Raw genomic sequence first — 17097 nt, 5'->3', positions numbered from 1 at the left:
ATTAGAGACATTATTTATTGCCGCCTTTTTCTACTCATTACTCTACCACAACAACAACTTCTTAACCTAACTTTTTCGACAGTGGACGTCTGACACTGTTGACAGATTTGAACACGTTCCGTAACCTACTCTAGTGTCACTACAGTTCTGAATAAGATGGTTCTGGCTTCGTGGATTGCCCAATTTTGCTCACCATGAAAGGTGTACTCCTTGGTGTACTCTCTATTGGCAATCTTCTAATTGGAGAACTCAACTAAAAATGCAAAATCAACTTTTGTAAAACATAATTGTTTCAAAATGAACTAATCCAAATAACCTTTTTCTTTTTTTTATTTGGTAAGGCAGGATACAAGGTATTTTCATTTTCATTATCCGAATCATCTGAACTGGAACTGTATTTTATAGGTGTTTTATTTTTGCGCTTAAGATCACAGTTATCACTTGACAAATCCGTTTGACTTTGAGCTTTTATAGCTTTATATTTTGCCATCTCCAGTGAATCTAAAGAAAAAAAAGCTGAATTTGACAAATACTTTGTAATGAGACAATAGATTTTATTTGCTTCATACCATACTGTCCAAGCACTACCGCCGGGTAAAGCTGCCAATCTTTGTCTGGATTCTCTTTTTTTTTTAATGAGATCCTTGATCAGCCTTTTCAAATGTTTGGGGGGCCAGTAGCAACATTTTTGTTCCGTATCCATCCATATTGTAGGTACAGCTTCTACTGTTTCCTCTTCAGTAAAATGACAAACTGTCCATTGCTTATCATCCATTTTGCTGATGTTACAGAACAGAATCAGAAAGTAACAAAAACTATAACTAACAATTAAGTCAATAAATTCCTATACATATAATCCTAAAATTTTGCAGTATACCAAATGTCTACATTAACACATACACACGTACATATTATATGAATACGGTCTACATTGCTAACACTTAACAAGTAAAATGACAAGACAAAAAAATAAACATACTGGTAGGACATTACTTTAATGCTGTGGAAATGTCAGTAAATAACATACAAGTTCTCTCTTTCATTATATTTTAATACAAGCAACTTTTTTACTGCTTTTTTAAATGAAACACACTTCAGAACTGTTTGATTCAAAGAAATAATGTTTAAGTCAGAGGACTTACAAGGTTTATCAAATAATTCTTCATTGATTTTCTCAACAAAATATCCCAACATGACAAAGTCTTCTTCGCAAAAGCAGATATTTGTTATTTCCATTATTGACCCATCTTCAAGTTCAACAAGCCTGTTGGCCAAAGAATCACATGATACCACAAGGCGACCCATAGTGACTTTTTTGTATTGAGGATTTGTACATCTATTAAGGAGAGGGCCTTTCAAATGTAACTTGGAGTAGATGATTTTTGAGTCAATCTCAGTATCTTCTCTTGAGATATTGTAAACCAAACTTGACTTTCACAATTTGTTGTAACGGCTTTTCAGATTTCCTAAAGCTTTTTATAAGTTTTTGCAAGTAGTTTTCAAATGGAAAACAACTAAAATTGTCCAAATTTCCAAACTTTATGGCACAATCTACTATATGCAGTAAGTTATGCACATTATGGGACAAGAACCTTAAATCATATATATTTTTACAATTTTCTACAAATATTTGTAATAGCTTATGAGAATAATTGAGGAATTCAGAGCAGTGGGCATGAGATTCATCAATCAATATAGAAATGGCAACTGAAAGACAAATAAAATTATTGTATTGTTGTTTTGGGAGAATTTCCTTCCAAACTACAGGTCCAGTGTAAATTAAAAAAGTTCGTAACTCAGTAGCCTTGTACCTTTTACATTCAGATATTGACCTTGTTTTTCTAGAAAAGTCTGATGCCATATGTCTTTGCAGCACCAAAAGCCTTTGAGAAACTTTGTTCACTAAGGAAGCTCGTAGTTTATATGGAGGTTTACCAAATATCCACCCATAATTTTTGTGAACCAAAAGTCTCTTGACTACTCCTAGACAAATAAGGTGCATGTAGTCAAGGGGAACATGTTCAATCATATTGAAATTAGGTAAATTCTCTAATACAGAAGAGCTAATATGGTGTTCAATTTGTGATCTTTGACGAAAACTGTCATCAGTTCTTAAATTAAAATTTCTGTCTACATAACACACATATCCATCAATTACATCTCCCTCAACCATACACTTAGAACAGGAAAAATATCCAGAATGACCTTTTATTTGCATCACAAAAGATTTTGCAGGTACATCACACAAAAGCATTTCAATTTTAAAAGCCATTTTGTAGTTTCCAATCGAAATACCATTTGTAGACAATTCAGAACATTCCTTTACAAAATCTTTTAATAAAACATCAGGGTGGCTGGGTTTACCAGGGCCATGAAAAATTGATACAGGAAAAACTTTGTTTTTCAGAATTTTTATACCTTTTATCATACATAAAACAGGCCAAAAATTGTTATTGGTACTTTTACTTAAAGGTACGTCATCAGTATTTACTGCTAATTTTATCTCTTCAGGTTGGCACTGACTTAGTACAGCATACTGCATAAACAAAGTAACAATTGTCTTTTCTACACCAAAGTAATAATAACTACTATCAGAATCCAAATGCACACTGTCCACACTTCTTGGTGTTTTGAGGAGAGTTCTAGGGTCTTTCGGAAGGCCAGTACCAGGAAAAGCACTGTTTAATATTTTAAATAGCTTCCTCAGTGCAGACTGCTTAATGTTTTCATTGACAGCCCATTCAGCTAGATCAGTAAGCAGTTTTGAGTGAGAAACAGGTTGAGAAACACTTTGGATTGATTGATCTGTTACAGTGGACTGGTCAAGAGAGTTGGGATTAAGTATGTCATTATCTTGAGAGTTGTTAAAAGATGATTCATTATCAGATGTATCTTGATTAGAGATACCTGAGAGGTTTGGCTCCAAATACAAAGGATCAGTATTGTTACAAAATAGCACGCTTGAGGATGATTTACTACTGTTACTATCAGTATCAAGAGGGTTTCTTGTAGCATTATTTAACAGTATTAAAGAACTGTCCCTTTTCCCTTTTTCAAGGCGTTGAAACTTACGAAGTTTTGCAGGAGTGTACATTCTTAAAGTTAATATTTGAACTACAAACTTACGTTCGAACAACCAGTTCACACTACACTAATGGTGAATGAAATTACAACAAAATTATGTGTTAAACGTTAACGTTTTGTGTAATCCGTGACGAAAACCAAAAACACAAAATGCCGACAAGAGCAACGACTCCACGAACGACGTCGACGACAACCCACCCCGACAGCGCAGCACGCGGTAAGCTCCATTGACATTATTTGACGTTTGACGTTTGACGGAACTGGCACTATTTGGCATTGGCACTTAGCACGCAAAGCAAATTTGCAGCAAATACAATAAAACATCTAAAGATACAATTTTAGTTTTGTAAACAATGGTTTTATCTTGTAAAATATCAAATAAATTTATATTTCTGAATAGCGAAAATAAAATACGGTCCCAATCCATTTCAGTACTTGAAAAATTATGTTATTTTATAAGTTGCAATTTGCATTCTGCTGCGCAAAGAAAAACATCTATTTTTATGTATACTGTTTCGTTTACTGATATAGATTATAGACAGCCAGCAGCCTCCATATACCAGGTGTCCAAGAGCACCCTGGACATAAGAGATTAACATGGGAAAACGGTTTTGATTTTTTTGCGCCTGTACGGTTGATTTGATTGAAAAATCGTATTAATAAAAGTTGTAGTACCTATCACGGACTAGTTTTCTGTATTTTTTTCGGATCTCTAACTTGAGCCCTTTCGTCGTAAAACACGAACAAAAATGAGAAAATTGAAACTTTTGGCCTGCACTGTATAGGCGGTTGTCGGGCAACGGGTAAACAGATCATTGTTGCGGGTACGGTTGCTCGGCAACCGCTTATACAGTGCAGGTAAAAAGTTAAAATTTTCGCATTTTTGTTCGTGTTTTACGGCGAAAGGGCTCAAGCTAGAGATCCGAAAAAAATACAGAAAACTAGTCCGTGAGAGGTACTACAACTTTCATTAATACGATTTTTCAATCAAATCAGCCGTACAGGCGCAAAAAAATCAAAACCGTTTTCCCATGTTAATCTCCTATGTCCAGGGTGCTCTTGGACACCTGGTATGCCAATTTATGCGATATGATATGCAACAAAATATGTGTTATGTACATACATGAATGCAACACAAAAGATGTATTTTTAGATGTATGTAATGTATATTCATAAAAAGATATATTCTCGTAAATATGTCATGTATATACAGTGAATGTTTTATTCATTCTTTACTATTTAATGAACATACATTACACGTACATATCCATTGTGTGCTGTGTGGGAAGTGCTTCGTCGTATTCTACGTCAGTAATCAATTGGTGTGTAAATGGTAAGTCATTGTTGAAGTAGTTGTCGTACCAATCAGTTATTCTAGTCCAGTTCTGATCATCAAAATTAGGGTTGGTGGAAATTGCGAAAGCTTTTTGAAAATGTCGGGCGAACGCGTCTGCTTTGTCTTTATCCTGTATCTAGTTCAGTACCGTTTTCATTGATTGTGCCAATAAAGTTGTTCTTTTTTGTAGCGCGAAAGTTTTTTTATTTTTTGCCAGTAAGTTTTTCCCGCGTCACGTTCGATTTCTTGGCAAGCTTCTAGCCATTTTTCTTGTCTATATTGATCAATTAGTGTTTTTACGTTTCTGTTCAGTTCGTTTAGTTTTCGTTTTAGTTCGTTATCATTCGTTTGTGTGTATAGTCTGTATAATTCTCTTTTACGTTTGAGAAGTCTGAGTATGTACTTCGGAAGAGTATTGTCACGATCTAATTTTTAGTCGTAACGCGGGGACGTGTAGGCTGGGGTCGTACTTTAGTTAAACTCAAAGATTGGATAACAAAAACAACAACGTTTATTCATAGAGAGAAACTAAGTTGAAGACTGATTTTATACACATTGTCAGACACAAGTTGGCTTATTTATAAATTACAAGTTCGTACTTACATGATAATAAATGCACAAACCATTTTGGACGAGGGTAAGTGTCAAGGTAGAGTTCCCTTAACTTTCGCGACCGAACCGTTTAGTTTCGCGGATAATTTCTAACTAACCTTTCTTTCCCAATTTCTCGGCTATTTATTGTAAGGTATTGCGATCCCTTAGTCAGTTCAATTTCTTAATTGCTTGTCTAAGCACTTGGATCATTGTCCGAACAATTGATGACTTATTGCTGACTGGCGATTGCAACACCTTAGCTAGCTTCCGTTCTAAAAGGTTCGATTGCTTATTTTGCAACCCAAGGGTCGACGACTTGTTTCGGTCAGTGGCCGATTATTTGCTGACTAAGTAATTAACGAAAATCTACTTGTGACACATTCCCCCGGCCGACAAAAGGTAGTCCCTAGCTTTTCACAATATTAAGAAAGTTGACTATGCAAATCTTCTAAACAAAATAACATTAAATTAATTATACTTTTAAATTTTTAATCATGGTGGCAATATAAAAGAAATTTGACACCACAAATTCTAATCTCTTTCTTCAAATCTAAATGTAGAACAAACATAAAAATTTCCTTAATGAATTTTCCCCCTTATTACAACACAAACAAAATTTATCATAGTTACCTGTAAAACTAATCAACAAAGTATAGCCCCTAGTTTTTCACAGAATTAAAATTAAAAATATCCCGTTTCATACCCCAAAAAGAAAATTATAAAAGAAAACATATAACAATCGGAATAAAAATAAATGTTTTTGTTATTTTCTTACCTCTAGAGTTTGTGAAAAAAAAAACTTAATGTCTCTATGCTTTAACACTGAGGGGGGAGACTTTTCACTCGCGATTCACTAATATTCCGCGCACTATTGTCTGTTCGGGGATTCTATCTTCTTTTCGCGGCACTTCACTGCACTAAACACGGCTTCTGAAGACAATTTGGACGGTGTCTGGAGTCTGGAACTACATATCTGTTTACTGCTCTGGACGTGCAAGTGGAACAATTCCCAGAACTGTATTTTCACGATTGCCATGGTGTGTGGTCCGTGATCTAATTAGTGACGAGCCGGAACGGTACTGAATATCGGGGTGACCACAAGGGTACACCGCGGGTATCCATTTGCTAGTTATATGGGGCTGAGGTGACCGCATGGATACACCTCAGGAATTATATTTGTATATTATTTCATCATATTATTATTTGTATATTATTTCATTATATATTATTTATTTATTTATTTATCATGCCTGAGTGCCTCTGAAGCCGTATCCTTTCTGGAAGGAAAAGATGGGTGACCATGGAAGAAGACGAGCATCCAGCGGACATTTGATTCACGCACTAGCTCGAGCGGGCTATGGTGCGAAACTATGCTATGCTCCGTTGGTTTATGCCTGAGTGCCTCTAAGGCCGTATCCTTTCTAATCAAAGCTGGCAACGACATCTCTCTGACCTCTGAAGGTTTTTTGAAAGATTAGTGACCGTGGAAGCGGACGAGCATCGTGAGGAAGAGCGGGCGGTAACCCACAAGGAGTTTGGGCGAGTCGGTAGGGCATGGTAGGCGACCAAGACCTGGTGAAGAGGTATCTGCTGGTGGTCCTCGTAGTCGCGGGGGTGCGCGGACGGACCAATCGAAACGAAACTTAATTGACACAATGCGTCAATATAACTTGACGGGAGCCGATTTGGGATCATCCCCCGCGGCAGGTCACCACGGCCTAGTGTGTCTATTCCTACCGCGGCCGCGATCACAAACCGACTCAACTGTGGTCGCGGTCTGACGTTCCCTGGTTGGTTTTTCATCGTCAGCGTTTCCAGTCTCCTGTGCCCGTTGCTTTTAGCTTTTGCTGATTTCCGTTTCCATTTCCAGTGGCGTGTATTAGTTTTTACCGAGTCTGATCCAAAGCCTTGATCGCTCTTCATTTTGTAGTGGTTTCCTTCTGGCTTCTTCGCGTAGTAACTCCCGTCAGTGTTAAGCGCAATAAAAAAACGTATTACTACCTACTGCTATTTTAATCTTAATGTCTAACATTCCCGTTATAATCATAAAATCCCTCGTAAAATATATAGGCATATTGATAATAGCCTTAGTTAAGTTATGCACTAAAAAAAAAATAAATCCCTTTGTTTTTTCTTAAATATGATATAAACCTATATTATAAATTGTCCATTTGCCTACCACTGGTTTTATTTTGATACATTGTAAAGCCTTCGAAAACTTGTAATATGCTTATCAAGCGCTGCTTGCCCATATTATATCATGTGGAAACAGTTAACGTCCTCATATTGAAACTTTGTAATCTTTTTCTTACGTGCCCCGTTTGACTTTTATAAAGTCTTCAAGTTACATTTTTCAACCGTTTATTTATTACATTTAGCAACTATACTTTTTGAAATTGTAAACCCGTGGAATTTAACGCCCCATATTTTATCTACGGTACTTAATTACCGCATATGCTCGTAGTGTATTTTTTTCCCAATATACTTTTCTTTCATTTGCCCCTTATTTATATATATATATATATACCATTATATAATTATTAATCTTCGCGCGCGCTTTTTATTAATTATTCTCGTATGCTGGATTGTGCAAGTTAGAAATGAAATAACAATGATATTTATTCATCAGCAGTTTATATGATCATACCGCGATGACTTAAATAACAAAGTGATTGTCATCCGCTTGTAGCATAATAAAAGAATTAATTGTAGATACATGTATCATTTTTCCCTTTTTCCCTTATTAAGGAAAATTACTTGCGTACTTTAGTACACTCTATTTGGGCTAATACCGTTTCGCCTTGGGACAGTGAGCGTAATTCTTTATTTTCTTTTAATTCGAGCGTAAAAATTTTTGATTCTGTAGAGCTTTTATTTTCGCCCATCTTAGTCATTTCAGGCACGCACAAGTAGTATAAAAGAATGCATCATGTACATATTCAGAGGATGCTTCCCTTTTATCTGCTCTTGCGGCAGCTACTAAATTTGACGCTACTATTACCTTATTTTACCTTGGTGGCTGATCGTTTTGCCTCGTGTTACACGTACCCCTCGACGTACCCTCGTCCGAGCCGAACTTAGTCTGACAGTTTATTTAAGATAAAAATAATTTAGTTATACTAGTTGAGTTGATCAAATCTATTCATTCATTGAAATGTGAGTGTAATGTGCTTTGAGGAAACGTAAAAATGCAAGAAATAATCGATTTAAAGTGAATAATAAATACAACCAATAAGAAAACTTCCAAAGTAACGCATAACCGAGTGCTGTCAGTATTAGGAATCTTCGATACATGAAAGTTTAGACAAATGTAGTTGTTTTTCAATTTTCATCTGATTAAAAGAGACAAGAAACGAGCTTTTTGTAAACATGTTTGTATTAATCTTTCTTTTTCTTGTTTTCAACTTTAACATTGGGTTTGTTCTTATAAAATTCTTTTACGGCCCTTATTTACACATACAGCAAACAGAATTGCTATGTGCCATTTAAAATAAATGTACTTCTACCAATACAGACATTTCTGTATTATTTAAACACGCTGCGACATCATCAAAATAATTATACATCATCCCGTTGCACGGGGTAAATTCATCCCAATCTAGGGGTACTTTCATCCCATTTTAGGGGTAATGCGCACCTAACACTCATAAGTACACAACGTAATAGCTGAAGTCGCTATAAGAACACAAATCATTGTTGTGCATGTTTACATCACCGCAACATAATAAGAAACCTTCATTTCGTTTTAACAGGTCGCTTGTAAGAACAAACCCTATGTGTCACTTTTATCATACAAAACTAAGCTACGTTATCAGGTGTTTATACCAGTTCGATTATTTCTTTTGTTTCATATTCGCTAGTTTTCTTAACAAACAAACAAAAAATTGAACGCATTTTTTATTTCAAAGATCTTATTTGAGTCACTAGCCCTTTTAACAAAAAAATCATTTTTTTTTTTTGACAAACGTTGTTATTAATGTCGTCTAACCTGTCTTAGCTTGTTTGATGCAATTTACTAACTCTGTATATTTTTTCATAGTTCAAACTTTCTTCTTTAAAGTTGTACATACTAATTATGATATACCCGGCATGTAGGTAATGAAGACCTACATTTAGAAATACCCGGCGCCTCCACCAAGTTGTCACGATCTAATTTTTAGTCGTAACGCGGGGACGTGTAGGCTGGGGTCGTACTTTAGTTAAACTCAAAGATTGGATAACAAAAACAACAACGTTTATTCATAGAGAGAAACTAAGTTGAAGACTGATTTTATACACATTGTCAGACACAAGTTGGCTTATTTATAAATTACAAGTTCGTACTTACATGATAATAAATGCACAAACCATTTTGGACGAGGGTAAGTGTCAAGGTAGAGTTCCCTTAACTTTCGCGACCGAACCGTTTAGTTTCGCGGATAATTTCTAACTAACCTTTCTTTCCCAATTTCTCGGCTATTTATTGTAAGGTATTGCGATCCCTTAGTCAGTTCAATTTCTTAATTGCTTGTCTAAGCACTTGGATCATTGTCCGAACAATTGATGACTTATTGCTGACTGGCGATTGCAACACCTTAGCTAGCTTCCGTTCTAAAAGGTTCGATTGCTTATTTTGCAACCCAAGTGGTCGACGACTTGTTTCGGTCAGTGGCCGATTATTTGCTGACTAAGTAATTAACGAAAATCTACTTGTGACAGTATGTTGATAGAAGGTATTTTTTATGTGGGGAGAAAATTTTTGTATGGCTGTTGTCAATTGTTTCTGTATGTTTTCAATAGAACAAGTCTCTGGCTGCAATGAATGAATGAAGTCGTGTGTGTGTTCTTTTACTTTATCTACGTCTGTTTTATTTAGGTTAATTGGTTTCTGTGAGTTTTTCGGTAATCCCGTCGTTTGTGTCTGTCCGAGGTCAATATTAAAAGTTATTGCCAAATGGTCCGACCCGAGTTCGTTTGTCAAATCGACATTTGTAATCACATTAGTCAAGTTAGCTGTATGTAGTAGTAGGTCCGGAGTTGAGTCTTGGTTTTCAATCATTAGAAATGTAGGTGGTGTGTGTTTTCTTTTAAAGTCGGAATTGTTCAAAAATTGGTTCAGTTGCGCTGTCTTTTGTCGGTTTACGTTAAAGTCTCCAATCAGAATTGCATACTTGTAAGTGCATGCTTTCGTGAATATGGTCGGTTCGATGTTAGAGTGAGGATGTATATATACCACAAATATATGGATGAGATCTTGTAGGTAGGGTATAGTAAAATGTAGGCAGGTCATTTAGTGGATTGTTAAGAGACGGGGGATTGGCTTTTCCCAATTTTACTTTAGGCGTGAGTAACACTGTAGCACCTCCCCTGGCATTCTGAATTGTATTGCCATGTCTACAAATATAATTCCAGTCTCTGTATGTTGGTGTTTGTCCAGGTTTGGTCTTTGTCTCCACGAACATACAGCAGTCAGTGTTATTTCTTTCTATATAGTTATAGACAAGATGCTTTTTACTATTTAGTCCGTTAATGTTGGCGTATGTAAGTCTTAGATTGAATGTTCTATATTTGTGATTGTTTGTCTAAGCTGGTCGTGGGGTTCAGTCGGGGAATTTCTGGTAGGTGAGAGCATGTCAAACATCAGTATGTACATGTAGTTTCCAAAAAAAACAACGGAAGTGTCAACGCTGTGGTCGTCAATAATCTGTTGTTGCTTGTTTTGTTGAGTTGGTGTTTGTATTTGTTTATTATGTAGTCGTGTGTAGTAATTGGTTTGTGAATTCGGCTGTCTGTCGCGATCGATCCCGACACCTCGTCTGTTCTCTTGTTGACACATTTTACCTTAACATTTGGAATTCCCTCTATGGGTGCTGTAGGACGTTTGGGACACTTCATGCTCCAGGCTGCATGATCGTCCGAGTTGCATGTTGCACATTTAACTGGAAGTGGTGAAGTGCAGATATTAGTTGGATGGTTTCATTGGCATTTGGTGCACTTAACGGGCTTCTTGCAGTCCTCCGACCGATGTTCGTATAATCAGCATTTACTGCAGGGTGCAGGCATGGGTACAGGTGGCTTGCTTTTCACAATACGGTAGATGCGGCCCAGAAAGTGCACACTTCTATCTGTCATCAGGCTTTCGTAAGTCGCGTGGTCTCCCGTAATTAGACGCATCATTAGAGTAGGTGCTTCTCGTTGCCTTGATATAATTCGCTTGCAGAATCTTATCTGTGGATGAATTTCTTTAAGGTGGTTTAGGAACATCTCGTCAGTGATGTCGAGATCGTCCCCGGTGGCCATCACCGAAAATGATGGCCGGACACCTCTGTTGACATTAGTGGTCATTGGTGGGTTTGAACTGTGCGTCTGCATCTTAAACGACATGATTACTCCCTGTTCTTTGAGAAGTTCCAGTGCGTTGGTTGTGTTGAACTCGTTGTTGGTTTTGATGAGAAAGTTAGTCTCATATTTAATGATTACGTCTTTATTCGTTTTGTTTATCTGTTCCCATTTTATTGCCAGTTGAATTCTAGTTAGTGTTGGTGGTGCAATGACGCAGAATGATAGTTTAAACATTAGGTGTCTCGATTGGTTGGAGTTGCTCATAGATGTTGTAGGTGTTGGTGTTGATAGTGTTGTAGAGGTGGATGATGTAGTGCGTGAAGTTGCTTTGTCTAGTGCCGGTCTCTTCATGTCTTGAGTTGGAGTAGTAGGGTTCGATGATTCGGGTGTAGATTTTGGTTTTCTACCCCGTTTTTTGGATTTGGGTACGGTAAATTTATCGTCCTGGGAGGCCAAGTCCGATTCGGACTGAGAACTCCCGGGATACATTATAACTTTTGACCAGACCCTGTATTTCTAACGGGGCCCGAAAAATCGTTTCAAAATAGTTTAAATTCTTTTTGATTCGTGCGTTTATCAGCAAAAAAAATTGTTTTGATACACTCGCACCAGGCGAGTCACGTCCGCTTCCTATCGAGGTTGCAACGAGACTCCCGAGGAGACTCCTTTATATTTATATTTAAATGAGTTAAAAACATTTTTAAAGCATTGTATAGAGCATCTGCCGTGGCGCGTTCAATTTCCACTAAACCCAAAAACATAACAACAATATCATTAACTTTTCTGCTATAATATCTAATACATACACATAAATATTTAATAGTAGAAACGTCCGTGCTCTCATCTACTATTAAAGAATAGGGCTGATTCTCTAAGTCTTTAATTACATCATCCCTAATACAAGGTGCCACAACTTTTCTTAATAACAATGAACATTTCGTACGATGCAGTTGTAGGTTTACTTTTTTATCAGATATTTTTGTAACAGTGTTGCTCAAATGATCTATTGTTTTAACAGAACTATGAATTCCTACATGGACTGCCAGAAGTAGTTCATTTTCCTTTTGTTTATTGGAAATTATTACAATGGGGTCATCAACCAATTTTTTTTTTATTTTGTTAATCGATAGCGCTTCAAAAAATATTTAACACGTATTTTTTGTTTTCGGCTTTAGAAGCATTTAAACCTAAGAAAAATGACAATAAAAATTGTATTTGGTTGTTTCACCCTATACAGGGTAATTCAAATTCGACCCTCACCATTGGGATCTCAGAAACCATCAGAGATACAAGAAAGTTTAAATTGGGGCAAAGTTGCGCAATATAAAGCTCAACCAAATGCTGTTTTAAAAATTTCGATTTTCCGAGTACTTCCCAAATATCCCAAAACTAAAAGCATCTTTTCATTGCCACTTCTTCCTAGCTATTCGATGATGGATTCAAATTTGTCACACGACGTTTCGTTTTTTGTCAGTCATCATCAACTTTCTTTTTTCTTATGGGCGCCATATTGGATTTTTAGCCCACCAAATAGTACGTTTTATGCTGATTTTAGTAATGTATAATAACTTATGATTTGCTTCATAAATAACAAAATAATTCCATAAAAACTATTTTTACTTTAGGTATTGGCTTTGAATTAATGGGCCGTTTTATAAAATGTCATTATTTGACAGTACTTGTCAAACACGATAATTCGGACGATCATTAGAGGGTCAATCATAGTTAAAAATGTATCTAGAAAATAAACCCCCGCAGAAAATGTTATTATTATACAAGCATTGCTATCTATGTTAAGTGCAAGTTTATAGTTATTTATACAGCAAGTGACTTAAACCATTTTTTATTCATTCTTATTTATTCGAGTGAATAAACCGGTTTAAGTCACGTGTTTTATACAGTATTTTAATAAATTTCGACTTCTTATATTAAAAAAAACTCAAATTACAGTTCTATTAAATTTGCACCGCGTCCCGTAGATGTAACATTGATGTTTGTTTGTTTACATCTGTAAATAGGCGAATGTCATTCAGAGTGATTTAATAGTTATTTATACAGCAAGTGACTTAAACCATTTTTTATTCACGAAAAGAACAACTAGGTCCACAAGCGTAGCGAGTGGCCTAAGCTCTTCGAGTGAATAAACCGGTTTAAGTCACGTGTACACTTTTGTGACTAAGTATGTTCAGGTCAATTGCGTGTGACAAGTACTACCAAGTAATATTCATAAAACTCTCATTAACTCAAAGCTAACTAAGGTAAAATTAGTTTTTATTGAATTATTTTGTTATTTTTGAAGCAAATCATAAGATATTATACATCACTAAAATCAGAATAAAACGTACTATTTGGTGGGCTAAAAATCCAATATGGCGCCCATATGAAAAAAGAAAGTTGATGAAGGCTGCCAAAAAACGAAACGTTGTGTGGCAAATTTGAATCCATCATCGAATAGCTGGGAAAAAGTGGCAATGAAAAGGTGCTTTTAGTTTTGGAATATCTCTTCAAATAAGATTAGAAATAAATAAAAACAAAAAATCAAATTTTCAGTTTTTTTCGGATATCTTCGGAAGTACTCGGAAAATCGCAATTTTTAAAACGGCATTTGGTTGAGCTTTACATTGCGCAACTTTGCCCCAATTTAAACTTTCTCGTATCTCTTATAGTTTCCGAGATCCCAATGGTGAGGGTCGAATTTGAATTACCCTGTATACGTTGTATCCCGTTTGACGTCATAAGGGGACTAGTTTTTGACGTAAAACGGTGTTCGCTGTTTCTTTTCAGCTTAGCGATCAACGAGCGAAATAGAGTAGAATAATAAAATAGACAGAGCAGTCGCCAGTCGACAATGAAAGCACTGAAAACTGACACTATAGTTGGATTTTTACCTTTTGAGAATGACGTCATCTTTTTACGTCTTTGTTTATCGCATATCAAACATATGTTTGATATATCAAACATATGTTGTTAATTTTGTCGTCCTGTCAAATTAAAAACTTTGACATTTACTGTCACTTTGATTTAAACGAATATCAAAGGTATAAAAATGCTGCGCTACAATGAGAAGGCTTAAATGCTAATTCTAAATGTGCTGCTTTTTTTCGAGTACGAAAAGAAACAGTTTCCAGATGTCAACTGAAACTCTCATGATCATATGATTTTCAAGGCACTTGATCATCAGTCACTTCCGAACGCACTAACTTTTCAAAGCATTTGTAGGTTAAAATTTGTGATCTAATTCCAGACATGCGTGTTTTTTCACCTGCTTGACGTCATTCTCAAAGGGTAAAATTTTGACTATACCGACAGTTGACACAGTTATCTCTTTCTCTCTCAGATTTCCTTCCTTCAAATGAAATGCCGGTGGTAACACCGGCAATACACAATGTGCTTATGAATGTAGAATTTCACCTACGTTAGCATATTGAATTGTCCCATACATACGTCACGCATAGGGGTGTGCCAAGCTCAATTTAGTATGTAATCAGTTTTTTATAAAAAAAACTAGTGGCGTAAAGTTTAAAATTATCAGTTAATACAAATTTTTAAACAGGAAACTTTATAATATTATTGTTTTGTACGGAAAATTGGACTATAGTTGATGACCCCATTCCATTAGTATGCATCTTGAAAGGAACTCTTCATTTCTGTGGCATCAACAAGCCAGCCTGGACAAGTAAATAAAATAATATTTTATTAATGCTCCCATGCTCGATATTTAGGTGGCTTAAAATTAGTTTTGACTGTAACTACTATATATCTACTATAATCTGTCACAGTCACAACAAAAATTTAGCTAGTAATGGTTAAAGACAACAAGAAAACAAGTAAAGCTCTACATACCTTTGGCCCACGGTTCCATGCACCATCTTTTATTAAATTTTCGGACTTTTTCAACTTTTGGCGACATGTTTATTACGCACAAACAAAACCACGATTTAAAATCAAATACCAGGTGTCCAAGAGCACCCTGGACATAAGAGATTAACATGGGAAAACGGTTTTGATTTTTTTGCGCCTGTACGGTTGATTTGATTGAAAAATCGTATTAATAAAAGTTGTAGTACCTATCACGGACTAGTTTTCTGTATTTTTTTCGGATCTCTAACTTGAGCCCTTTCGTCGTAAAACACGAACAAAAATGAGAAAATTTAAACTTTTGGCCTGCACTGTATAGGCGGTTGTCGGGCAACGGGTAAACATTTCATTGTTGCTGGTACGGTTGCTAATATTTTTCAAAAGCAAAGCTTTTTAAATTATCGGCTAAAATAACACATACACATGGCATGGCATTTGAATTTTTTATAATTTTCAGTTTATAATTTTTTATAAAAAAAACGGTACATTTTTCGGAATAGCGATTTGAAAATTTTATAATTTTTAGTTTATAATTTTTTACAAAAAAACGGTACATTTTTCGGAAAAAGTGTACATACGAAAAAAGTTGCGTAAAGTTCAGATACATGTACAATAAAAATGTCAACCTTATCAATTGAACCATTTCCAAAATAACCTAAAAATAGCGATTTGAAAATTTTATAATTTATAGTTTATATTTTTTTACAAAAAAAAAACGGTACATTTTTCGGAAAAAGTGTACATACGAAAAAAGTTGCGTAAAGTCCAGATACATGTACAATAAAAATTTCAGTTTCTTAAATTAAACTGTTTCCGAGATATTTAGGAAAATGTCCGAAAATGTCTCTTATTCAATAGGGTACCGACCATATAAGAGTACCATCATATGGGTACTATCTCTATGAAATTCACAGCATAAACTAATTCAAACCTGCTGAATCCAAATCTGACGTCAGATTGACAATAAGTTGTACCATTTCCGAGTTCACCTAAAAAAAAACAATTTGTACGCACATTTTACGTCATAGCTCCTTTATTAAAGCCAATCTGTCACTTTGACAGTATAAGTTATTTTTCTACTACCAATCCAAATATATTTGCACAGTCAAAGTCAAAATTAAAATTTCAAAATTTATTTTTTTTTTGTATTAAAAAACTGTACGTGGTACAAAAAAGTGTTCATTAGGAGAAAGTTGCGCCTCATCGAGTTCCACACCCAATAAAATTTTCAACTCAATCATTTGAACCATTTCCGAGATATTTAGGAAAATGTCCGAAAATTTTCAGTCAACTTTGACGCCCTCTTGCGGCCAAACGGTACAACTTAGCGGTGCGCAGTTTCCACCAATGGATAGCCCCATTCATTGGCTATCTATAATCCTATTATGTGTAAATGTTTTAAATAACTGAGTTATTCACGATTGAATGAACCGATGCACAAAATTTTTTTTTTTGGTACTATCTCAACGAAATTCACATAATAAACTAATTCGGACCTGCTGAATCCAAATCTGCAATCAGAAAAATTTAGGTAAATTTATATAGTATAGGTTCCGAAATAAAAATCCTAGCGACAAGTACCATGAACCATATCTCCGGAACCATTGATGCTAAAAATCTGATTTTTTAATCGTAAGCTAATTCGAACCTACAAATTCGAAATCCAGTTTTTGATCTAAGCTGCAGCTTACGATTTGTCAAGTTTACCGGTACCCCACAAATGGGTTCTTGGAGAAGGCGGCCATTTTAATTTTTTTAAAATTCACTTTGGGTATCTATGGGGTCCCTAGAAACTAAATCCGGAATGAAAAAAAAATTTTTCCCCATAGGTTCCAAGATAGAAAATCCTAGCTACGGGTACCATAATTTTTTTCTCGGGAACCATCAACGATAAAAGAGTGACA

This window comes from Ips typographus, linkage group LG10 (genome assembly GCF_016097725.1).
Source record: "Ips typographus isolate SLU linkage group LG10, UJ_Ityp_2.0, whole genome shotgun sequence".
Classification (NCBI taxonomy): Eukaryota; Metazoa; Arthropoda; class Insecta; order Coleoptera; family Curculionidae; genus Ips; species Ips typographus.
The sequence above is the reverse complement of the archived record's forward strand: the minus strand, read 5'-3'. Positions refer to the sequence as shown.